Source organism: Manis javanica, chromosome 3 (genome assembly GCF_040802235.1).
Source record: "Manis javanica isolate MJ-LG chromosome 3, MJ_LKY, whole genome shotgun sequence".
Taxonomy (NCBI): Eukaryota; Metazoa; Chordata; class Mammalia; order Pholidota; family Manidae; genus Manis; species Manis javanica.
Window position 1 is genome coordinate 53,942,336 of NC_133158.1, and position 27,607 is coordinate 53,969,942.

Genomic DNA, 27,607 nt, shown 5'->3' on the forward strand with positions numbered 1-27,607 from the left:
TCTTCCTTTACTATATTCCATTCATACATATTCCTACACCACCCCAGGGTTTTGTAGTATACACAAATATCCCTCACTGATCAAAAACATTTAATTAATCTACATTCAATCTATGAATATTGGGTAAGAATAGTATTGATTACTGCATTTTGGCTAATGAGTAATACGAGTTCAGTTATTGAGGGAATCATCTGAAGATTAAAAAAAAATAAAATCAGATTAGGACAATCCTGAATTCAGAAAAGGAGAGTATTCAAATAGAGAATATAGTAAATTTGGATAGAGAGGAGTATTTGTATTTACTAAATCAGTTGCAAGTGCCAAGGTGTAGTGACTATGTGATTTTTTTGTTATATCCCAGGGTCTTGAAAGACCTAAGAAAAAATAGATCCTCACTAATCTCTTTTATTGTATTACTCTTACTTGCTGTCAGAGAATCAATATAGGAATCATGTCAGTTATCATATATGTCTATTCCAAGTACATTCTCCAAATCTTAGAAAATAAGGGGAACATGAATTTTACATTCTCTTCCTGTTTTCCCTTGGACCCACTGTGAAATAGACTTAGAGCAAAGTCCATTGATCACCAGACTTTCCTAAGGCCTCACTCTGCATGGCATTGTGACTCCCTAGAGTTCAGTTTTAGCTCATAGAGATTGCCTAATAATTTGCAAATGGTCTGGATATTTTTTCCTCAGTGCACATTTTAGCTTGGTAAATGGCAATAGATTCCTCGTGGGAAGGCTAGGGAAAGATTTTCAATCAACAGTTATTGCACTATAAGGCTTTCTGCATTGCGCTTAACCTTTCATAATTCAAAGGGATCAAGGTTTTGGAATTAACTCAAGTGAGGTTAAATAAGAGGCCATAATTCTCTCATGTTAAATCAGTCTTCTCTATGCAATACTAGATTTTTTTCCTCAACCGTACAATTACAGCCCTAGTAGGATGGCCTCAGTGTCATTTCTCGGGGGGTCCTGTGATCACTGGTGACCTGCAAAGATCCTTTCAAGATTATCACTCCAGCCTACTGTCTTCTGCAGTATAAGTACAGTTAATAACACTTCTTAGCTTACACTATTCCAGATGAGTTTGTAACCAGGCCACTAAGCAATGCAGGACCAGCCCCTCCACAAAGGGCAAGAAGTTCACCTTCTGCTGGCAGATTTGGTAAGATTTGGATCACATGAGTATTAATAAGTCATCTAAATATTCCACACTATTCTAATTCTCAGAGTCTCCCTCTTCCCCAGTAAATCACTTAATATAATGAATTCAATTTGTGGTATAATTAAGTAGTAAACAGGATCAGACTCCTAAGGTGACTTTTGCTATGCCAACCTTGTAGCCAGTTATAAGTTGAGCTATTCTTCAGTCTAGTCTTAGAAAACTTGAGGTACTCTGATAATGCCTTGAGCCAAGAATTTAAAATCTTGACCTCATCATTCTCTACCTTTCCATTTTTCTGTCTCCACCTACAGCCCTTCTTTTCCTCTTTTCCTCTGGACCCACAATGCTCTGTCCTAATAGTAACTTTGCCTACCAATGCTTTGGCATTTCATACCAGTCTGATCTTCTAAAGGTGTGTCTTCTCATTACCTTAAGATCCACATAGTTAAAGTAGACATTCCAAAATTCCCACTTTATTCTGAAGATCAATATATTTAACCGCTTCTTCTGTCAATAACAATTTTGGTCAGTGTTGAGTTTTTGATGATAGAATCTACTTTAGTTGGCCGAAATAGTCACATATTTGATACAAAGATTTAGGAATTTATAAAGTTGTTGGAAGGGCTAGAGAAGGCATTAGATAAATTCCTAGAAACAACACCCCGTCCACGAATCATTCATTTTCTGCTGAGTTTGTCATTTCTCTTGTAAGAAGATAACGATCAGGAAGCTGCTGTCGCTTCTCCTGCTAACTGTTCTGCGCTATGTCTGCTGCACTTGGCAAAGCTGTTGCTCCTCTTACAGTTAGCTGATGAATCAAAAAACTGCTAAAAATGCCATCTCTGCTATGATTTGAGTCAACAAAATGTATATATCACACCATGCCTGACTCAGTAGATTCCATTCCTAATCTAGCTCTCCTAAGAGCATGTCTGAAAGGTAACATCAAAATCAGATCCTAAACCCTATCTACAAGTGGGAGAAGCAATAGTTAATGTGGTCTTCTATCTTCTACCCTCTGTAAGGTGTTGGAGTGGGTACTGGCAGAGCCAGTCCAAGAATCCGTAATAACTTTTAACACAATTTTTTGTCCATTGCTTACTGCTGTGAAGGCAACATTTTAGATCCTACTCTTCCCATGTCTTTCCCTCCAGTTAGCTTCATGAAATGTCCCAGACCCTGACATATACTTCTACTCTGGACTACAGCTTTTACATCTCACCTAAATGGTTTTATTAATGACCTAACTTCATAATATTACACTGTATCAGTTTCCACCTTATTTCATTCATGCATGAATCCTACTGTCCCAGCAGTCATTCTCTGTTTTCCAACATCAGCCATGAATGTCCAGGTTCTAAACTCTTTGTGATTGAGTACCAGGGATGCCAGAGGAGAAGAAAAGATGGGTGAACACACAGAGGAATGTGGTGTGGAAAGAAATTGGCTGATGTGTGGTTTAGCAAGTTTGCCAAATAAAGGGAAGAAATTAACATTATCTGCTAAGAGTAAGAACAATGGAAATAAGTCCTAGAGTTTGGAAAGAATGAGAAGACTCAGGACTTTGTAAATGATATTTCTAATTATTTCTAAATTTTTCACTTCTCCTGAATCATTCTTCTAACTCATTTTCCATAATGTACAGAAACCTGAAGTCTGGTAGAAGTACCATTGAAGGGCAGAGATTTCATCCGTCAGTCTGATCAGCAGAGCTATCCCCCCACCCACATGAACTAACATAAAATCTATAGTTTTTGTTATTTTAAGTCAATGATATTTTTGGATTATAGGTTTCTGAAGCAAAATAAAGCCTCTTATGTCTTTTATTTTTTAAAAAATGATTCAACTAATTGCCACAGTCACTAGGATCACTGAGAAAAATAGAAAACCTTGCTGTATTTTTTTAAAATGATGATAACTGATATTATTAGCTGATTACTGATGACTTACTTCTTTTCCTTTGTTTCCTTACTCATAGCAATGCATGATAGCCAAGGTATGTAAAGGAAGCAATGCACCCAAGATTCTGAAGATAGTCATAGATACTGCAGAAAGCTAAGGAGACAAGGAATTCTAAGTCCTTAGTAAAATCACTGTTGAAATGGTTGCCTTGAAATCTAGGATATGAAGAAGTAAAGCCAGGGATGATCTAAAAGATGGAATAAAATGTATTTGTAAAAGAAGTGAAAAATCTAATGAAAATGACTATCTGGTATAATAGGAAAGAACAAATTGAGTATATAATATTGGTGTTATAAAATAATTTGTGATTCAAGACATAGAATGAAAGCAGTTCAAGTGATGGTGATAACTAAGGAATGACTACACAAAGAGCAAGCAAATGGCACATTGAGTGAAAGCTACTGACCTGGAGGGATTGTATGGAGTTTGAAGAGCTGTGAATGGGGAAAATCATTAACCTGAACATTGATATCAACCATTCTGACAGCAGGAAACACTGCAGAGACTGGCTTTATGAACCATACTAGATTGTACCTGTACCATGCAAAATCAAAATTCTACACTTGTAATTTACCTGAATTATATTTCCCATTTAATACTAAACTTTTTCATTTGACTTCCAACATAAATAAGAAAAAAATCTTATATTTCATAATCAGTGCTTTGATCATGAGGTTATCTCATTAAAGTGATCAAGTGATCAAAAATGGTAGGAAAAGAACTTTATTCTATACTTTTTGTCCTCCTCTAAATTCTTTTTTTACCTTTAAAAATAGCTCAATACTTCACCAGGATATTTTTTAATCGACACCTACTTTTAATAAGGTCAGGTAGAAAACACTGTTTTCCCTCAATACTATGCTGGGACATGTCTGCAAACCTCAATACAGCATTTGAAGCAAAAGATGAGTAATTCTAGGTGTTATGCAGCCCACTATTTGATATTTATGATTGTTTTGCATGAGATGGAGCCACATCAGATTATATGACAACTTTTCAATGGGATCATCTGTAGCCAGTTGCCCAAAAAGATAGGATGCCTACAAATAGATCCAACTGAAAATAATTGCTAGTAGAATTATTATTTAATTCATCAATTCCCAAGTGCTACTGTTGTTTTTCATGCCAGCAGGTCCTTTTCAGGGTTTGAATCTCTTAGGCTTTTTAACTTTCAGCAAAGGAGAAAGATGATGCTCATAAACCAGATTATGAGACTTATCTCTCTGTGTCCCTCTTTTGTAAGTTTGGCCACTAAAATTTTTATCTTTGCTCATATATATTGGAAAGGGTTTACATCTCTGTTTATTTGTAAGCCAGTTCATAAAATGGAGACAAGATACACTTATTGCGGGTGTATCTTGCAAAGGCAGAAATGGATAATCACTCAGTTAGAGACAAAAGTTGGGTTCCTCTCACTTCCCATCAGTGAAATCTCATCTTTAAAGTCAGGTGGAAGAAACACACAGTGAATGTGACAATTTAATTTACATACTGGTGGACTAGGTGAAAAAAATGCGTCTTTGATCTGCTCTACCTTTTGAAATTGAAAAATTATAACTTCCTTTCTAGGAATTAGGAATTTAAAGAGAGCGAAAGAAAAACATTTCAAAGCCAGAGATATGTTATGTATGTGAGTTATTTGAGGACAGTGGTCCATTGATCTTAGCCTTCCGATTCTCACAGGAAGTCATCTGCACAGCAACTTTCTAAGTCTAATTGTTCAGCTAAGATGGCTATAGCTTTCTGTCTGAGCACACTGTGACTTGTAACTAACTCATTTGCACGTGAACTGATGGAAGGGTAAGGGGCCTATTGGAAAAAGGAAGATCTTAGTGTAGAAAGAAATATGCTAAACTCACTTGAATGTATAGAAGCAAAGTGGTATGAAGACTAGTGAAAATGTCAACAATTTGACAAACATGGAGATTTTTAACACAGAAATATAGGCAGACTGAAGCATACTTTTCTCAGTTTAGTTTGTAAGAACGGTAGAGGAGAAATTAAGTACGAAGCCTGTGTCAGCATTGTGTCAAAACATTCCATCAATCAGTCTGCTATTTCAGTCAATCATGAAACAAATAGTTAATTTAGGAAAATCATTTTAACAGTGAAACCAATAAATATTTGATTGAATGCTTTACTCTTTAAATGTCATGTAGTACATCCTGTAAGAAACTGATAGCACAGAGAAATGTCATACAGGAGAGAGAATGAACATAACAAGATGAAAATCATCAACAGTGTTAAGTAACAAAGCCTTCTGTCTTAGAGGAAAAGAGAAAGGATAAGTTTCAAGGCCAGTGTTTATTAAGAACCTGAACAGTAACACCCAGTTCAGCACATTAATTATAGCTAATGTTAAGCAATGCTTAACAAGAAAAACTAATTAAACCAAATAGTTCATTAATTTCAATAATGTCAGTATAACTTAGTCTCTATTTTACTTCGGATGTACAGAGGAAATAAAGACAACAGTCCTAGCTGAGACAAAGACATAAAACATTATCACCTCCATGTATTGCTTTTGTCCTTTCAAGAGTAAAATTTTCCCCAAATCCCTAGAACTGAAATAGGTAAGTTGAAGGTGGAAGCTTGGAAGAGTGAAATGCCACGCCCCCTTATGCATGAAAGAAAATTCAACTAGTAATTATACACATCTGAGGAATTCACTCCTGACTCAACTTTGTGTTTGTGTTCATGGCTCTCTATAAATTTTAAAGAAAAATATGCAGCCTATTTAGGGCAGCCATAACACAGGTTCCCTGTATCCTCTAGAATGGTGCTTCTTCAACTTCGATCTGCATACTAGGTGTGGGTTAGGGTTTGAGATGAGATTATCTATTTCTAACCGGCTCCCAAGTGACAGCACAAATATTGGTCCGTGACAAGCCTCCAAGAGTGAGGCTCTAATGTACACTACATAAAACAGAAGAATAGTAAACTTAGAAGCACCTTAGGTGACATTTGGAGCAACTTCTCATTTTACAGGTGAAGAAATGAAATCTCAGAACAATACAGTGATAATTCACACTATTTCCTATTAACTGACAGTATTAAAGTTCAAAACTTCTGACTCTTAGTCAAGTGCTCTTTCTCATAGGCAATGAATAGAAACCACCTAAAATCATCTTCCTATGTGTGATAAGACCCACATCAGGAACTTTTTAGTTTATAATATAGTGTTGCCAGTTTTGAAAGTAAACTTGAAAAATCATTTCAAAATATTTCCCTTAAGAGCATTTTCAACATCCTGTATCCCTAGTTCTAGCTTTCCACTTGACATATGTCTATTAAATGTTTATATTCAGAACAAAGTTCATCTAAAACAGCATCTCTTATGAGAATATATGCCTCTGTAAAATATGTAGGTCACCTTAGAAACATCTTAAAAATATGTCTGTGCAAGTAAGTTGAATCTGTAAAACTACAAAAGCATCCAGTCTTCACTCATTGCACTCATTTAATGAGCAATTATGGAGCAATTAGTTAGGCAATACCTCCAAAGAAGTATAAAGCATGACACCTGCTCTTAAAGAGCATTTAATCCAGTGGAGGAGACAAGACTTAGATGCAGGAAGGAGTAAATAATCATATGTGCTATGTGCTTACAAAGGTCAGAGCACATAGAGAGAAGAGTGGGTGTGAGAGATGTTTTGAGAGTTTGGAAAGTAAACTAAGTAAAATTTAATTGGATCATAAAGAGCAGATGTACAGAAACAAAGGGATCATCGTGGGAAAAAAATGCCACCTTGCAAAGAAAGTACATAAAATTCTGGATTAAATAGAGAAAAGCCAAACGGAGTGCGTGGGAACAAAGGTGGAATGCTTGAGCTCTATGCCCGTTCCCCTCCCTATGTTCCACGTAGGACCACTTCGCAGTGGAGGAGATACTGAGGTAACTTATTGCATAAAGCATCTACAGGATCTCTGAGCAAGGAGAATACTTCACTACACTGCTTTATGACCCAACATATGATCTATCTTGGTGAATGTTTTTATGTGTTCTTGGGAAGATTGTGCGTTCTGCATTGTTGGCTATATTGTTACAAAAATGAAAATTTATATATTCAACCAGATCAAGCTGACTGATGATATTACTCAACTCTGCTAAATTCACACTGGTTTTTTAGTATATTTATACTGTCAGCTACTGAGAGGAGAGTGTCAAAGTCTCTAACTTTATTTGTAAAATAATAGATGCTAATAGATGCCTACATATTTAGGGCTGTATGTCTTCTTGATGAATTGACCATTTTATCATGATAAAATTGACTTTTTCTAGAAATACTATGTCTTTAAGATTATTTGCTAGGTATTAACATAGTCATTTCAGGTTTCTTATAATTGGTATTTTCATGGCATATCTTTCCCTTTGTCACTTCCATTTGTGTGTCTACATTTAAACAGTATTTTTTATTGTCTGCAAGCATAATTTTAATTTGAAGATCAAGAACAAATTCAACTGGCATCAAGTCTTCCTGGATTAGTTAGCCCAGCCAGACTGAGCTGTTACTTAGAATAGCTTTTTGAATAATTTAGTTTGTTATTCTTAAGCCAGCACTTGTTAGGGTATATTTTATATAGTTTATTCTTTCTGGATAATAATTTTATGATCAATGATGAATACCTTCTTTCTTGCTCTAGAGTTATGTGGTGAGTGTCTGCTTAAATACGGATTTTTCTCTTTCTCTTGACTCTAAGCCATGTAAGGTAAAATCTTTATTTTTTTCTGTACAGTTGGTCCAGCACCTACTTCAATAAGTACCCTTAAAATACATGTCAAGTAATTGTGTTGAATGCATGGTATTGACAATAAGGTAATAATGACATTTGTGTAAGTAAGTATAAGTGAACTCCATAATTTCAGGGGAAGAAAATTCAAAACCTTATCAAAAGAGTACCTGAGCTTAACAAGCAATTTCTCCACCTGTTTTTCTACCTTTGTCCTCTAATCCTTGTCTCTGCAATACCGAACTGATTCATTTCCTTTCTCTCTAATTAGCCTCTCCCTTCCTGGGTTTTTACTCAGTGACTCATATAATACTTAAATCCCTCCCCAAAATGCCAAACCCTCTCTCCTACTCCCTCCGTTCTGTATTTAGCTTCCTCCACTTTTGTCGATACTTCCAACGTGAATTATTAGTCAACTAGACCTAAGTGGCCAACCCTGCCTTGCTTTCCCGCCCCATCGGGGCAAACTGTTCCCTTAGCAAGACTACAACCAACCATGTTTAGTAAAAGTTTGGTTTTTTTGTTTTCTGGTTTTTATAATACATACATAGATGTATAGAGAAGCAATCCTGTGACCTGGCTAACCTGACTTTCAAAAAGGTGACATTAAAAACTCTGTTCTTGTGAAAAGGGAGACAAGTTAAGTCCAGCTCATGTTAGACCACTGTCCTAGTGAGGTGTTAAAAAGTCAATTCCGAGTGACTAAATTAGCTATATTTTACACCAAGGCTACCCTTGCCCAAGAATTTCATTGTTCTCAGTTCAAATTTTGGTGGAGTAACTCAGAAAATTATTGGCTCATGAAAACAATGAGAATGAACATACCTATCTCAAAGGTATGTTGTTAGGCTTAAAGGTGATAATTACATAATGTGTGGATCAACATTGCCACAGTAATGGAGAGAATAGTACAAGACGAACACTAGTAATGAACTCTGTTTCTTTTTTCTAGTAAGCAGGCATGTTCTGGCACACCTGCCAGGTGACCCACACAGCTCTGCCAGGTGACAATCAGCGGGTGGGACTCCAAAAAGTGAACTCACTCCAAGGAGAGGGCAGAGATGCTCAGGATCTTTGTCCAAAGGAAGGGGCTTGTCTACAAGAAGAGTACATGCAGTTACAATATGTGACCCCAAGCCCCTTACCAATCCTGCATTCAAGGCAGTTCTCCAGGGAGGCTTGTCAGAAAGGACATGGGAAATGGCTGGCCATCCTTCTAAATAGCTCCAGAGATAGACAGCGCTGGAAGTCTGTACAAGAACAGAACGGAAGACAAAGCTGGCTCACATGGAAGTCTTGTTTGAAATATATTGGAAAGTTGACCAGAAAAGAAAGGAAACAGTGCCCAACAGGTAAGAAAGGTGGAAGAAGCCCAGAAATTAGATCTTAGTGGGCAGGGGAGTGAGCCAGCACTCACTACTCCATAGACATGAAAAGCTCTCCTGAGGTCCTGCATCTGTGGCGCACACATGGCATTTCAGAAATCAGATTTGGGGGGATGCCACCGACCCACGAGAGGGTGATCTGGTGATGGGCCCTCTAGTGTTTATTTTAAACCAAAGGTGGGAGGAAAAGATGATAAATGTTTGAAGTAAAGTCATAGCTACGAGGACCACTACATTCACGGCAAAAAGCCATATACCAGCTTAAAGAAATTTGAGAGAATCTACTTTTCCTCAAAAATCTGTGAGATGGAACTGGACAAAATAAATTATAGTTTGTGTATTTGTGATACTGTTGTAACTTTACAGTAACTTGAACAAACATAGGTTACCACATGTCTGGGAATGGTCCATAGCACATGATCTAAAATTCATAACTAGTAATGAATAATTTACATTATTGATTGTAAGATGGGCAAATAAACACAAAACATTTATCACTTTTAAGTCCTCTAAAGTGAATTTCTGAAGAGAGTAGACCAGGGTGTATATATTCAAGTTGAATCTTGAGCATTGAAAATACCAAACATTCCATTTTTACATTCTTGCTAATAAGAAACGAGAGTTTAGTCTGATTTCTAGGAAATAATATCACATAGTATAACATCATTCAAACTTATTTTATGGGGCTTTGTCTCTCTTTGCTTACTTCAATTGATATAATTAAATGTTTCCCAACGTGTGTCCCAAGAAAAAATACTTGAAAAAATAGTGTTTAAAAATTATTTAATGGCTAAGCAAGTTTGGGAAATTCACATTACATCTATGCCTTAATACTTGGTGATTTGAGGTAGCCATTAGCATATTAAAATCCCAAGGAATTACTGCAATGAAGAACATTTAATAGGTTTAAAGCAAAATTTCCAAAACTGATCAACCATAGAACTTAGTTATTTGAAATGCGATCTTTTAAAGCCTGGGAAACACAAATTTGGAAAAAGCTATTAGTGTATATTTTGCAACATTTCAAGTTCAAATCAGTTGTATGTCTAAGATTTATTTTCTTATTTTGTAACAGGGGTTTAATTTTAACTGTGAGCTCACAGAGTTATCGGGACTGATAAGGGACAAATGTGTAAGGATCCATACATTGCTTGGTCCATAGTTGTCAGTAAAAAAGAGTTTACTTAATTTAGCACAACTGATCGTAATGCCCAACTGATTCAGTGGATGTTAATACTAAAAACAACACACTTTGGAATAACTGCTTTGAAACTACTTTTGACTTTTATCAATAGCTAAAAGGAAATATACATATATATTACCTTGCAACTAGAACCCACATACCCATACAATGTAACTAACAGAAAAGTTTAAAGAACAGACTTACTATTATTCCTCCTTGCAATGTATTCTATACTCTATTCCATAGTGTTCTAATAGACACCTTAATTTTAAATCTGTGTTCCCATAAACTGATTTTGTAAGTATTAATACTTTGAAAAATTTAGCTCTAAAAGAGTTTAACATCCAAAAGCAAAATTATGTCGCCTAAATATGGACAAAACTATCTGCAGTTATTGCATAACCTGGAAGTGACTATTGTGATGAGATTATTCACTCCACACCTACAAACATTAAAATCTAATTAGGATATCTTCTGCAGAGTTGGTGTTCAGAATTGTCTCTGAAAATGAGAAATTAGTTAAAGCAATCTAACCTATTTATAGATATGCACACACCAGCAAATGTGCCGAAAGGCTATACTTGGCATCTCACAGGTCTTATTAGAAATAAATATTCTAATTGTCATAGCTCTTACTATAAAAAATTTTTTAAATTTAAAAAAATAGAGTCCCACCTCATTTGATAGTAAGAAATTCTTCTGTATATTTACATCTTAGGTAATTATGTTGTGATTTCTAAATCCTCATTGTAGATAATGATTCTTAATTTCTGATCTTTTTGTTACTGGAAAGTAAAATTGTACAAAATTTTCATGTGTCAGAGATGTTGGTTAACTTAGCATTTTTCTTCTATTGGAAGATTCTTTGATTGACAGATTGATAAACAATGTTTGCTCATTAAAAAACATTTATACTGATATATATATGTATATAAAATGATTGGATCCCAAATAAACATTTCCTTTCTGTGAATATCTCCATGTATTTTTTGAAAAAACAACAATGACAACAACAGCCAGCAACCAAAACCATAAATCAAAGGCAAAGGATTCAGATGTTCAAAGAAAAATCTATTAAATAAATAAATGCATTTTTAAAAGTCTCCAACTTGGGGTAGCTAAATTGATTTATAATCTCTAATTGTTATGCTGTTTCTGCAGGGCAGAGCATATAAATCTACAAAGCTTGCTCAGCATTTATAATTATGTACCCATGCAAGGCTGAATGCGAACTGCTTCACCATACAAAGGAGGAAAGAAAAGTAAACAAAATACAGCACACATAGGGGTGCAAGCATCTATGTGCCACTGTAGACAATGAAAATGTATGCAGCACGCATACTTCATAAGTGTAACTATTGTTTATCCTAATTTTCACATCCTTAATTGCAGTTTCATGGGATTCCCCTATTAAATATTCAACAGAAGTCCCCTGCCTCACAAGGGACTGGTGGGAATGCTTCCAAGTGTATGATTGCACAGCTTCAGAGTATAAAAGAAAGTTCAATTTCAGGCAGGTCCCGCAGAGAATGAACAAGTAAACGTGGCCATTTTGAATGCTCCTGGGGTGATCATTTTTAATCAATTTGCATGTTGCAAAATTTTGAATGGGATCAGCATTGATTTTTCTAACATGCTGTTCACCCAGAGCTCTAAGGAGTTAACCATTTTATCTAGGCATCAAAACAGAATATCTGAAGGACTTTGAATCTAGGAATTCTTATCATCAGAATTCTTCCAAATGTGAATAAATACCAAAGAGAAATTGATCCCCAGAAGGCTTTTCAGAGGCTACTATCTCTAATCAAGTTTCACATAACTGTTTCTGCACAAATGACCAACTATCCAGTTTGTGAATACATCCCAGACAGAATAGCATTGGGTTTTTAGGCAATTCATTCTACTGTTTCAAAAGATTTCTTAAACAGCCTACTACTTGAATCCAAAGGAGGCATTCATGCACATTAGAGTTAGTCTACGGGTAAAGATGGGCAGTGTATTTTCTGTTAGATTATAACTGCAAGTTATCAATGTAGAAATAATGGGTGTTCTTGATCTGTTTTATTTTCATTCTTTCATGGATTAACCAAACCACTGGCCATATGATTTACTCATAGTTTCTTGCAGCAAGTGACTCGGTCATTTACCTTCTGTGGTTTGTGGCAGACACCTATGAATCAAATGAAATATTTCCACACAAACCTCAGTAGTTTCTATGGAAGTTGCATTTATTAGTCTAGATTAAGACAAAAATCTTCATTCATAAGTAAAAGGCGATGACATGATCTCATAGTTATAACTTTTTAAATTATAAATTCCAGAAAAAGTCATTAAAATTAATTTAATTTAAAGCTATGCTTCATTAAAAGTATGGAGATCCAAGTTATATTTGGGGGAAAAATGTTTCTAAATTATGAGCATGATGTCTATATTTAAAGAGCAAGAGAAAGCAAATTATTATTTAAGGAGTAATCTCACAAATCTATAAGAAGTAATGATAATTGGAGCATTTTTAGAAGGGAAAAAGGTTAAGAAGACTAAAAAGAGTTTATTAGTTGAAATATTAATTAAACAAAAGCTAGAATAGGTCAAAATGCAAGCTCAGAAAACACCACAGATAAATTTTCTCTTTAAGAAACAGCACATTTTACAGCATTGCATAAAGGGTATTGATGTTGAAATTTTTAAAAGCTTATCATCCCTACAAAATAATATCAAATTATCATCTTATTTTTTTTTAAACATTAAATAGTTGGTTACTTAAAATCACCTAATAGTTATGGTTGACCCAAAAGATAATTATGGAAGAATAAACAAGTAGCAAGGAATTACCAATAAGGGTCATTCTGTCACTAGTACCCCTACTAATACAAAAGAATGAAATGATGAAGAAATCAGGGTAGGTTAACCAATTTAGCAACACACTACAGATTGAGAGGGTAGAGGTCATGCTTTACACTGTTCTTCTTTACCCCTAGCACTCAGCATCATGATGGGCATACCATAGGAATCAATAACACTCAGAGTGATTGATCCATCTACAAAGTGCATCAGGTGGATAATTAGTTGCTGTAGGGAAACCAGTCTCTCTCCATGTTGGTTTTCTACACTGATCAAAATCAAGGAGGAGGATATACAAAGGAGCCCCTCAACCCTTACAGATTGTTTTCTTTGAAGAAATTTCAACCACCATATTGATTACAATTTTGCTAGTGAAGAATCAATTATTTCTTTTCACCATACTATATGATCAGTTACAATTTTGATAAAATCCATCTATTTGTGAAAAGTGAATTTCTATCACTACAGACAATAGGATCAAAGCAAATATGCTGTATTTAGTAATTTATTTTTTTGATGCTTTCCTTATATTCTCCTGGATTTCTTCATTCTGCTCACTATGCCTTAAACAAAACCACTCATTCATACAGACCATCTATCTTACACCAGCATAATGGATCTTTCAGCCCCAATTCTAGGTTTGGTTATGAGTGCTGACTTCAAAACCACCTTCGTCTCTACCCTAGAACCCACCACATACATAAACACATACCACACATGTGTATGTGACTGTAAACACTGGACTGATTCTTAGCCCTAAGCCTCTACCATTCAACTTCTGATCTCTTTCTTTGCAGCACAAACACCTCTAGAGAAAAGTGCAGAAGTCAGCCAGCCTCCTCAACAAGCCTATTCTTTTTGATGATCTCTAAGGTCATACCAGATCTTTGTTTTTCCTCCTATTTGTTCACATTCCCCCCTTGTCAAAACCTCATTCTGAGCAGATGCTTGTCATATTTCTGTACAGAGAATTCCTACCTGAATTTCTCCATTTATCTTCTTTATATTGACATAAATCTGCACCCAGGCCATTCATCCCTTCATGCGATCAACAAGTAGTTACCAAATAATTTGCCCTGTGCTGGCCTCTATTCTGATAGACACAGCAGTGTACAAGACAAGCAATGCCCTCAGAGAATTTACCTTCATTGTAGAAGACAGGAGATTACATAAAGTGTGATAATTTCCAAGAGTGGAAACTTCAGAATGGTCTGGGAGCACAAAGCACTGGCACCCAAGCTGGAATTGCTTGTGTGATTAGTGGTAGCTTCCTGGAGTGAGTGATAGCTTATGTAACATCTGAGGCATCAGTAAGAATTGACCAGGAAAACAGGGTGAGATGGGAGGGGAGTGAATTCCAAGCATAAGAAAGTACACTCATGAAAGAAAACATATACAGAAAACGGCAAGAGAGTCAATCTGGCTGAAGCTTAAGATGTGAAGATTGGGTGATGAGATGTTCCTAGAGAAGTCAGCAGGGATCCACCATGAAGGCATGGGAAATAGTGAAACATGCTGTTTACAGAGAGACCCTGGAGTAACACAGATCTGGTTCACATCATTCATCATTCATACACTAAGGAGTAAGTGGGATAATGTCTGGCACACAGTTAAGTATTTAATACTTGTAAAAAGATAATATTGGGCATATTAAGGAGTGTGTTTGTTATAAAGAACTCTGCAGGACACTGGAAGTATTTTATCCAGAAGAATAACATAACTTGAAACATGTCTTCAGGCTGTTTTGTGGGTTGGAGAAGAGAGGTAAAAAGAGAGGTGAATCAAAATTAGTTTCATAGGCATTAGTTTTAGGACTTCCTACAACAATCTAGGCAAAAATTACAGTGGCCTGAATAAATGTGGTGGCCTTAGAGGCAAGAAGCTGTGGATGAATTTAGTAAAGCCTTGGGAATGAAACCAAAAGTAGTTTCTAACAGATGGGATATGAGAAAAGAAGGAGGAAGGAGCAAGGACTTTGGAATCCCTGGCTTGCCTGACTGGGTAGGGAGCGGGCTATTTCAGGGACACCAAATGCTGCAGAAGAGCAGGACTGGGGCTGTCGATACTAATGGCTTTAGCCACAGATCCACTGAGTTTGAGGCTTCTGTGGAATCTGGCAAATGGTCTGCAGATCAAGAGAGAGAGATCTAGACCATTACCTGGAATTAGGATGCACATGCATATGGATGACAGCTGAAGCCACAGGAACAATATACAAGAGTATAAACTAGCAAAAAAAAGAAAAGAAAAAGTTAGCAAAGAAACCTGAGAGATAAGAAGAAAGCCAGGAGTGCAGTGTCATGAAAACCAAAGGAAAAGAATGTTTTAAGAAGTGGAAAGGATGTCAGCCATTGGATTTGGTAGCAAAGGGGCATTAGTAATCTCAACAAGAGCTGTGTCAGTGGAGTCGTGGAACAGAGAAGGGTGGAGCTGTGAATGAGAAGGAAGATACAGTGGGAGCAAGGGAGGGAAATTCTATTTAAAAGTTTTGTTTTGAAGAGGAAAAGAGGGATAGCCTATACTGAAGAGGTATGGCACATGTAAGAGGAAATCTTGTGGAGGGGAAGACCAGAGAACATTTTCAGGAACAGCTTGTTTTATGCAAACCTCAAAGGCAATAACATGACAGCGCTTTGGAAGAGGTGGAAAAAGATGCACCAAGGATCCAGGGAGAGAGAGGTTAACCTGGCGAAGGGAAGAGGCACATCTTACCCCTTCATCTGTGTTTGAGAACTCCCTTCTACTTTGACTCTATGACATTATTTTGGAACACCCTTTACTTCTCCACTGGTCCCCCTTTGCTGTGTCATCTGTGCCTCATGCCCTAGTGGTAGACTTTGCCAACCCATTCATCAATGTCCCTCTACCTTTCTCTTTCTACCCTGTTTCCTTTGGTGAACTTACTTCATTGTCTGAACGGACTTCATTGTCATTCCCTCTTAGCAATTCCTTCCCTAGTTTCCCTACTTCTGTTCCTGGAAACACCCTGCTGCAGGTACAGAATATGGAGGCCATAATGGACTCTGCTGTCTTTCATTTCTATTGTCTAAGCTCCCACCAAATCCTAGGCATTAATAACATCTCCACTATTTGACACTTTCTTTACGTTTTCCCTTCTTTTGTCCTAGTCCCAGCTCTAATCAACTCACAGAAAGTTACAAGATCTCCTGACTTCAGTGACTGAAGTCATATTGCATATCATCACCATCTTTGATACTCAGAAGTCTTTTTATCATGCTGTTTTCTTTATGAAGAATCCCATTACCCACTGGATCAAGGTCTGTACTCTCACACCCTCTGTGATTCATCAAGCATCATGCTTCATTCTAGGTCCATTTTACTTCTCTAGACTATTCTCCACCACTTTTCAACTATTGGGCTCATTTCAGACTAGCTTGTCTCAACAAGACATATGAACCCTATGCATACTTGCTGATAAGCCTTCAATAGTATTTTTCCTTTCTACTTAAAATTCTGTACGTATCTCAAGTCTTATGTCATCTTTAAGATGTTGTAGAAAACTTCAGTCAAAATGAACTGCCTCATTACTTACTCACTGATTTGGACACTTTATACTAAATTTAGTCCTCCATTACATACAGTTTATATGATTATGACATCTGTTTCTTTTAATTCATCTTGTTAAAAAATGTGAGGAATATAAGAACAGTAATAATTTCACATATTTCTGTCATTACATAGGACACTGTAAAATAACACAGTTATTTAACAAATACTAGTTGAAAGAGGTGTTTGAAATCAAAGAATTTATTAGGATGGTGTCACAAGAGCTGATAATCATTCATAATCCTAGAACTATGCAAACACATGTATATAAGTTCTAAAAAAAATGGAATATCAGAAGCTAGGCTGTTGGAAGTCACCCTTAGTGTCACAGGCCTTTGGAATTTTCTGCCACAGCATAACATCGATCATAGGGACCTGGCCAAAAATATATGAAGTGAGATATTTTCTTTTCATATCAGAGACCTCAAAGCAATAGGAAAAAGAATGTTGTTTTTATAAGAAAAACACTCACACAAGTTAGAGCAATGTAAGGAATTTAAAACATGTTATTCCTTTGGCACTTATCTATTAAAGTGGCTTAAGAAATTCATTTATGATAAAGATATTTTCTTGGGGAAATCAGTGTGTACTGCTTATTCAATGCACACATACTTTTTTCAGTGTGACTCCTAAAATAGAATCATTCTGTTTTAGTATAAAGATGACATTTATATTTCAATGTGGTATCACATAATACAAAGGTAAACAGGACCCATAGCAATTTGGAAAAGAGCCAAATTTCTGGCAGTTCCTCTTTAAAGAAATAGCAGGAGGGATTCACAAAGGTGTAGCAACACAATACTGTACATGTGAAATAACTGAGAGGTTTAATAGGCTCTGCTTTCCCAGGTGAATTATGTTCCTTGACATTTATATTTTGAAAATACTATTTTGACTATTTTATCTCTGGGTTACACAAAATTTTTGCCAATTTAAAGCTTGATAAAGAAGACCAAAGCCTATCAGCAATAGGCCTGGACACTAATGTTTTTCCTACAATGATGATTAAACACAGTAAATGCCATAAACAATCTATAGTAGAAATTTGCCGGTGTTGGAAAGAAAATTGTATTTTTTACATTCTTCCCTTTTGAGCTTCTAGTGATTAATAGTTAGGCAAACATATTAAATATATGTTAACTGTGTATTAGACTGTATTTGAGAAACAAGATGAATAAGACAAAAACCATGTAGGTAAATCTTTATGACTTTGGATGTGGCAAAAGATTCTTCAATATGATACCCAAAACTTGATCAACAAAAGAAAAAGACAAACTGTACTTCAACAAAATTAAAAACTTTTGTCCTTCTAAGTCCATGAAGAAAGTGAAAAGACAATCCACAGAAGAGGAGAAAATAAGATTAAATCTTTTATCTCTGATAAGGTGCTTGTATCTGGAATATATAAAAAACCCTGACAACCCAAAAATAAAAAGACAAATAACTCAGTTTAAAAATGGGCAATATACCTGAATAGATACTTCTCTAAGAATGAAATATAAGTGACCAATAAGCACATTAATAGATGCATGACATCATTAGTCATTAGGGAAATGCAAATCAAAACCACATCCCTGCACACAAAATAGGATGGCTAAAAAGGGCTAGTAAGGATGTGAAGAAATTGGAGCCTTTACACACTGCTGGTGGGAAATGAGAATAGAAAACAGTCTGGCAGTTCTTCAAACAGTTAAATGCAGAGCTACTATATGACCCAGCAATTCCATGCCTTGGTACACATCCAAGAGGAATAAAAACATATATCCAAAAATAATTGCACACAAATGTTTATAGCAGTATTATTTATAACAGCCAAAAGATGGAAATGACCCATATGTCCACCAACTTATGAATGGGTAGAAAAATGTGGTATATCCATATGATGAAATATTACTTGACCTTAATAATAAGGAATGAAATATTAATGTGTGCTACAACATGGATGAACCTTGAAAATATGCTAACTGAAAGAAGGCAGTCACAAAAGTCCACATATATATGAATACATTCATACAAAAATACAAAAAAAGACTGAAGAGAAAAATCTATAAAGACAGGAAACAGAGGAGAGGTTGCTTAAGACTGGGGATGAGTAGTGAAGATAGGGGGCTGAGGGGTATGGAGTCTCCAGGTGAGGTGATGAAAATGTTCTAAAATAAGGATAGTGACAATTGTAAATTCCTATGACTATACTAAAAGCCATTTAATTATATAATTGAGTAAATCATGTGGTATATTATTTATACCTCAGTCAAGCTATTTAAACAACATTCTTAAGAAAGGAAAGCAATTTGGAGAACCTGTTCAATCGCATCTCAAGACTTAGAGATTCATAGTAATAAAGACAATGATACAAGGATGGACAAATAGACCAACAGACAGAGTAGACAATGCAGAACTGGATGAGTGAATGCTTGACTTACAAAAAATGCTGTACTGCACAACAGTGGGAAAAGATGGTCTTTAAATAAGTGGAGCTGAGTTAATTATAAAAGAAAGAGTTATTATGACATATACCCTATTTTCAAGGACCCCACAGTCTTGACCCACCAGAAGGGTACACTCTGGTGTTTAAAGGGAAAATAAAGATGACAAGCGGAATTAAAATTCTCTGCCTTACCCTATGGGGACCTGCCCAAATACTGTGAGAGTGCAAACGCTCAATACAATCTTAGCACATTTGAATAGCTTTCAGAGTATTCTGTTAATTATTTAAGGATTTTTTATGACATTTAAAAAAGAAAATTGAAGGAATAAGGACCTAAGTGTTCGATTTAATCTGTAGTTCCCCCACTCCCTCCCTGCCTCTTTTCTGCAGTAAAAGAATCTTTGGCATTTACATTCTCTTACTACGTGCTGAGTTTTGCCATAAAAACTTAGCTGCCTCCAAAGACCCATACTATCAATTTTAAGTATGGTAAGAAGCCTCACAAGCTCAGATGTTGCCTTAATTTCATGCAGTCGTTTTTTATAGTTTCCCCAACATGCAGATTGACTATTTTACTCCATTGCAGATGGTTCTGGAATGGGTTTTTCAGCAAATATGACTGAAAGTCAATAATCCATAATGAAGTGCTAACGTGTTACTACTTACAAGCTTCAAGACCAGATTTCTGACAAGATTACCATCCAGTTAAAACATCTATCAGATGCAGATAACTTTTCTTTATCATGTAATGTGTGTGTGTGTGATTTTTTATCTCTGTAGAGCTTGGGGTGCTCGGCTTCTTCCTTCGTAAGGCCACATATATTACCTCTCGTCACTTAACTGAGATTTTAGCCATCTTATCTTTGCACTGCCTTGTTGAAAACAACCTTAGAGATGTTGACTATATTTAGAAAGTAATATAGAAAGTATATTTAGAAAGCAGTAACAATCAAGACATGTTAACACAGTTATAACACTTAACACTGTAGTTTTTCTTTGGGGGATTTATCTTAAAATAACCCAGAAGTAGGAAAAGATATATGTATATATGTATAAGGGTACCTATTATATTATTACCTATGTTAACCAACAAAATGAAAATAACCTAAATATTCAGTAGTATAAACATGGGCTGAGAGAAGGGATCATAAGTAAATTATGAATAATCTCTTTGATGAAATTATGGAACCATCAAAGCAGCTGATATGAAGACTATATAAAAACATGGGAAATGCTAAACGATGTATAGATGCTTGTACTAAGATTTTCTTCAATCTAATAATAGTCATACAAGCCTTATTTAGTCTATATAGGTCAATGTAGGATAAATTCTAGAATGCTGAAGACAGAAGATTGGATCAATATTTTTTTTAATGATTAATAATATATTTGATAAGTGTATAGTGCTTTTCAGGACAAAGTCCAGTTACAATCATAAGACCAATAAGCTTGCCTTTCTTAGTGGGCATTTGTCACTTTTAGGCCCCAATATCAAATTTCCTTTATATCACTACTTCAATCTACCCTTTGAAGGAATCTCTTACATGTATAGAGTTTGGAAGCAGTGGCCATTTTTTCCACACGATGGCCCCGTCAGGTGGCAGACATGTGAGTGAGGACCAGACAATCTCAGGCTTTCTCCTAGGACTTTGAATCTTGAATAAATGCCATAACAATAAGGGGCTGGTTAGGCATCGTGTTCATCCAAAGAGCAGTGCCTGGTAACCCTGACTTTTTCTTTAGCACGTACTTCATTATGGGAACTGCTGCTGGACACGCCAGAGCTCTTCATAGTTTGCCTGTTTCTCCAACATGCCCCATTTTATTCCAAGAAGCTTGAACTGTTCCCATTGCTCATAACGTAAAATTCTTTTTGCCTGTAGGCACACATATGACTTCACTCATTAAAATCGCTCTCAAGTCCATGTGCCAGAGAGAATAATACATAGGAACCGATGAAGAAATTTCAAACATAATGAGAATGTTGTAATAGGACAAGAGAAGCAGAAAGGGAATCAAAATCAAGGAAACCAGAGAGAGAGGACTAAGTTTATAAATTCAGTTTATAAATAAGATGAGAAAAATCAAAGTTAGACTGAACTACGTCAGGTAACTAAGGGACGCTTGACTGAGGCTACGCAGAGGCTAATTTTGGCTTGAACACCCTTTTCTCTCTTAAGGTTTTTCTAAGAGGTAATGAAGAAGATCTGTTTCCTTTTTATTTTGTTTTGTTTCTAATTAATGCATGTGTTTGGGGAGACAGTAGAGGTGTTTGATGGTGACAGTGTTCTCGTGTGGAAAGCGCACAAAGCTCTCTGCTTGGGCGTCCTGAAAAAGCATTCTGTTTTCCAGCTGACCTGAGTCTTGGTCTCACCTCTTCTAGGAAAAAAGATACTGGATAAAATTGAAGGATTTGTTTCGACCAAGGAAATGAAGTGCACAGACCTAGAACTGCTGCTTTCTAGAGTCTAGGTGAGAACATTGAAGAGAGTTGAATGGGACCATTCCTTCCATCCTACCACAATTTATCATAGAGCTTTGCCATTCTGAATGCTCTGGGCAGCTGTTCCCAGAGAAATGCTTTGCCCAGGGGAATCCTAAGAAAAAAGCTCAGTTGGAAAAGGCAGTCCCATGTGCACAAGTCTTTTGACCTCTACTTGGCCACATAAAGATGGGCCTTGGGTCTGGAGCACTTCGTTATAGCCTGTGCTGGGCTACAAGAGTCCATACAGCCTGTGCTGGGTTTATCATCCTGTGCAGAAATGTCTTTCCCTATTTTGTGCTCAGAACATGTTCATTTGTTCTACGTGTGCATTTGCATCAGTGGCCTTTGGACATCCCCCCAGCTTTCAGTATTTCAGGCTCCGCTAGGGAGGGACTGGAATCCAACTTTGGCAGAAGAGGGGGGATTAGATACATGAGCTTTCTAATTTCTCTACATCTTTGACTCACTTGCCAATTGCCTTGCACTGACTGCAGGGGGACCTGCTGGCCATGAGAGACAGATGCACACTTCTGGAGCTGGGATTGCTCTGTTTTATCTGTGTGAATAAAAGGATTGTTCCCTCCTGTGTTGGATTGCTGTGTTTTCCTTGACAGCTCCAGGACCCAAACACAGGGTGCGGAAGTGTTTGGATTTCCATTCCCGCTGGCTGTGCTCTAGGGCGGCGGATGGTCTTTGCTTCCCTCCGTGTAGCTGGAGTCGTCCCCTGGCACTGGTAACTGGCCCACCGTGCTCAGCTCAGCACATTCCATCTGGATGAACAGGATGAACAGTTTACTCATGGAAAAGCAAGTGTGATGGCTGTGGTCAATTATCTCCAGAAAGTTTGTTATTGGTCTTCTAAGATATTTTCCCAAATATAAATGAGGGAAACTCTGAGAAAAGAAATTAAATCCTGAAACAGCTGGAGGGGGAAGTCAAATTAATGAAATTCAGGTATTAATATTAATGTACTCTTGCTTCCACAAAGTATACAGCATGGGACATTTGGTATCATATTTAACGGAAACTATATTATCATTTTATTATGGTACCTTATGTTTTGTTAATGTCCACTGACTCGATAACACAACAACATCACAAAACCATTTCTCTCTTCCTCACCACACCGTTCCATCCTCTGCTGCCCGGACTCATGGGAAGCTCAGGCTTGGTCAACACTGCTTATGTCATGACATTTCCAAAGAACTCTCGAGTGCTCCCAAATGTTGGCCTCCTGGATGCCATGTTTTCAGACTCCAGGTTGAACTGTAACAGGCTTATGGTCTTCACTGCTACCACACATCTTTGACTCACTTGCTAACAGCAAGGTCATACAAATATCTGCGTGCCGCTTCTTTGTGGGCTGCCAGCTTCTAGGTTGTTGCATTGCTGTGAGCTGTTAACATTGTCTTCTCAGTCCCCCATGTCCCTTCTCCTTTTGGGCTTCCACGGTCACCCCGTAAATCAGGAAAGATATTTGCTGACCTCCACCATCATCTGTGTTCAAATTTTAGTATCTGTGCCCTGTTTATCTTAAAGAGATTTCAGCTCTTAATACCAATAGAATATCCTCTCCAAGGGAGCCTGTGAAGTCCCTACCTATGATTACTTGATCTTCATTTCAGTAGTGCACTAACCTTCAGTTCCCCATTTGAAATTTTTCTGAAAATTTTCTCAGGTTTGTAAGGGGAACCAGAAGGTCAAAGCATCCTGTGTAAAAGCATAGTCTTCCTTGGTCAGGTTCAGAAAATATATAGGTCAAGATAATATCATTCCTATAATAACCTGGAAGATTTTAAAAACTAATGACTCTAAAAGCATACAATCAGGAAGACTGATTCCTTTTAACCCACCCGACAGTGAGGGTGAGGTAGTGAATCAGGAAGTTACCCTGACGGTCTTCCATGAAGCTACAATCCCTGTGCGTATTTCTTTCTGCATTGTCCCAACCAAGACTTTACTCTTCTTCACTAGAGAGGGTGAGGCCTGCTTCCTATAATCAAGGCAGAGAACGGAGACAGAACATGAGACACATACAGCTGAACTCTCAGATTTGTAAGACAGAACTGGGGCTTTCCCAGGTGAATAATGAAAGCAGGAAGCTATCATTTTGTCACGGCTGTTGGAGAAAAACAAACCTCCTAAATAACATAAAAGTCTTGGTGATAAAGGGAAGTGTGAACAATGGCATAAACACAGCCTGGGAACACATAACAAATATTATTTCCTGAGACCTTGCATGAAAGACTAGCCCCCCAGCATAGACCAGCCTCTGGAAAAAGTGGATGGAGGGCAGCAGGAGAGTCGAGAGGAGCACTTACAAAAGTATTTGTGTGACCTGAGAAAAGAGAAACGGAGGCGTCAGTTTTTGTATCAATTCAATAAGGAAAAGAAAGGGGATTTATATTTGAACCTGTCTTCTTACCCTTACTTCATATTCTTTACTTTGTGTGGTACAAAAATATGCCTTTACATATATTGTAAAAGAATAGAAGTAACTGAAGAATTATCTTCCTGCAGCGCAAGCTGCAGGGCTTAGCTGGAGACTGAGGCGGCCTTAGGAATTTGAAGGCAGCTCCGATGGGATGGTTATGTAGCTCTTTTATTATTCAAGAGGTGCCAAGGCAGAAAAGAAACAAAATCAAAATAATGGGCCTTGCTGCTTTCTTGTGTTATTTAGGCTTATTCATGTACTGCTTTTTGTAAAAATTGATTTCGGCCCTTAGAAGTGGTGTGGGTGTGTGGGTGTGGGTGTGGGTGTGTATTCTAGTAGCTTCACTTATTAGGGGAAAACTGGCTCTCCTCTCTTCCCACTTCCCCCTCCATTGTTTTATTGGACTTGCACCATAAATTGAAATTGACTGTCACCACCAGGCCTGAAGTTCAAAGGAACAGTACAAACTCCATAGTTCCAACTTTTCTGTCGATGTGGAGTGGGAGGAGTCTCGGGCATAGGTCTCCGGCTCAAATGCCTGCCGAGTCCAGTAAACAAGTAAACCAGCTGCTCTAACTACAGGATCCAGCTCCTACTCAACTCTAGTGGATTATTTTAAGAGATTCTGGATATACTAGAAGAGTCAGAAATTTGGATTTTTATTTAAATTTCATTTATTCTGAAATACTGACTTCTTTAAAAAAAAGTCAACATATAGGTTCCAAGGCCAATAGTTCTGATCACTTTTCTGGGACAAGAGCTACTTCCCAGTAGAAAACAAGTTGGGGATGGAAGTGCTGGAGATTGACACAAGCTGCCTTGAAATAAGGGCGTTTGGTGAAGACATTCTGGCAGGTTTTAACTGGAGAGCAAAGGAAGCCAGATCAAAAGCTAGGGTGTATATATTGGGGTAGAGGACAGTAGAGGATATTCTTGTCCTTAAGAACACTTTAAAATTTCCCCTTTATATTTAATTCTTTAGTTAATTGGTAGGGAAATAAATAAACAAGCATAATTCTGCATAGCCTGGTACAAGGTAAAGAGAAGGAGTCTCACTCCAACCCATCTCCTTACTGGCTTGTTTTGACAGCATGCATCGTTCCAGGGAATAACGTTTGAATAAACTGGAGTGACAAATTGAGCAGCAGTACTCAGCATTCTAAAGGTGGGGAAAGAGCCACTCAAGCTGAAGGGTACAGCTGAAAAAATAATTCAATAGGTTCAGTGAAAACAAGTATTGTTCATAACCCCTATATGATGCTACCTTTAAAGAGAGCAGATTGCATGTATTATTCTAGTAGAATATAATTTCTGGATTCTAAGGAGGGCTTGTTGTGATAAACTTTCCAGTCAAAGAGCCCTTTCAAGAATTCTTATGGACAGATAGATAGATGATAGGTAGATAGATACGTGGGCACAGACACATAGACATAGACATAGACATAGACATAAACATAGACATAACATAGGCACTACATGTCCTGCTAAATCTGAGCATCCATTCTTTCCAAAAGAAAGCAAATTATTCCCTTTTACAGAATATTGTGATATATTTATGTACTATGTGCCACACATTACCCTTTCTTAAGAAGTAGGGAAGCTGGAAGCCATCACTCTCCAAGGATGTGAATATGTACAAATTAAGATGTGTGTATGTATGTATGTGTGTCATTCATCATGTAATGGAAAAATAACCTGGAGGTACCAAAGTTTGGAGGGAGCTTCTGTTAAGAGTGGGAATTTCTGACTTAAGTATTTCCTAGAGCCTAGTGTAGGGAATAGGCTCCAGTAAATGTTTGTTGACCTGATTTATGCTATCTCTGGGTCTGCTGACTCAAAAAAGATGAAACACTTTGTCAAGACCTACCACCCAACAGGGTGATTTATAGACATGTTTAATACTTAGTAGAACAATGACTAAAACTTAGTGAAAACTGTTTTAAGTAAACTGTTAATTCATTATATTTTTCAAATAAAATGATTAAATTTTTAATGTTTTTGATTAACAAAAAAATAAATGCTCATCATAACAATTTTCAGAAATAAGGTATAAAAAAGAAAAAATCCAATAGTAATCACAATCCTTGCACCCACTGGTAATCCTGCTCAGCTGTTGACTTCTTATTTTTTTATGTTTGAACAGTCATTTTTAGAAATTTACAGTAAACATTTATCTAAAACTTTTCCCACCTTTGAACACATTTTAGGATAAATTTGTAGATAAGAACTTATAAGAATACATACAATTCAGTCTTTTGATATATTTTGCCAAATTTCTCTCCTAAAGATTTTATCAATTTTACTCCCACCAAATTATATAAAAAGCCCACTAATTCAAATTTTTTATTTAAAATGTTAGCAGACCTAACTTTTAACACAGTAAGATACTAGATAATGTGGCAAAAAAGTTTGAAAGGCAGAAGAAATCAATGTGATTTTGTAATTGAATTTTTTTCATTGCTTAAGCATGTTTATGTTATCTTGCAAGATTTGTTTTGATGACACACAGGTAAGCTCAGATATGTTTGAAAGAATAACAATACTGATTTCAACTTGTCTCATGTAATTTATATCTAACATTTTCTTAGGCTAGAGCCGAATCCAGAATTTTGACAATAGTGAACTTATATGAGCTCAGGAGAGTTCAAGAAAATTCAAATAAATATTTGTTTCAAAGCCATTAGCACATTACTCTTATCAAATTTATTGTGCCCACACTGACTTATTGAGACTCACCACTGATCAAGGATGTCAGTGTTTTTAAACTTAACAAACTTAATGAAGAGAAAGTGATTATTGTTATGCCAGAGGCTTATGATTTTTAAGTCACATTTCCTTTCACTCAAACTGCAAATTAGACTTCCACAAAAACTAACTTATTTTAAATCATAGACTTTCATTAAGTCTAAAGAAAATGGGAGCTTTCAATTATTTGAAATATTAAAGTGAACATTATTTAGTCAGAGGACACAAAATGCTCCTACATCTTTTTTCTTCAGTGTGCTAAGTTATGATCAAAGAGCTAAGGTTAGTATTAAGTGGCCATACAACACAGCAAGGCTTTTGCATCATAAACCAGTCTCCAGCACATAAACTGTGGTTACCTCAATTCCTTTATCAGTGTGCTTACTGGGGGTCAGGTGATTCTCAAGCTCTGAGAATGCAAGAATTCATACAAAAAGACTCCTGCCCTGGAGTCCCGAGTTGTCTAATGAGAAAGCCTGTCTTCGACATCTATTGGCTGTGCAAGCTAATGTGGCCAAGCTGATTTAGTGGTATGAACAGATGGAGCTCAGCCTGAGAGTTTGGAGCACACTTATTACAATATATGGCACCTTTGCACATCTTGAAGGACCTCACCCCCACAAAAGTTAATCTGGACATGGTGGAGAATGAAAAATACAAAGATACCTACAAGC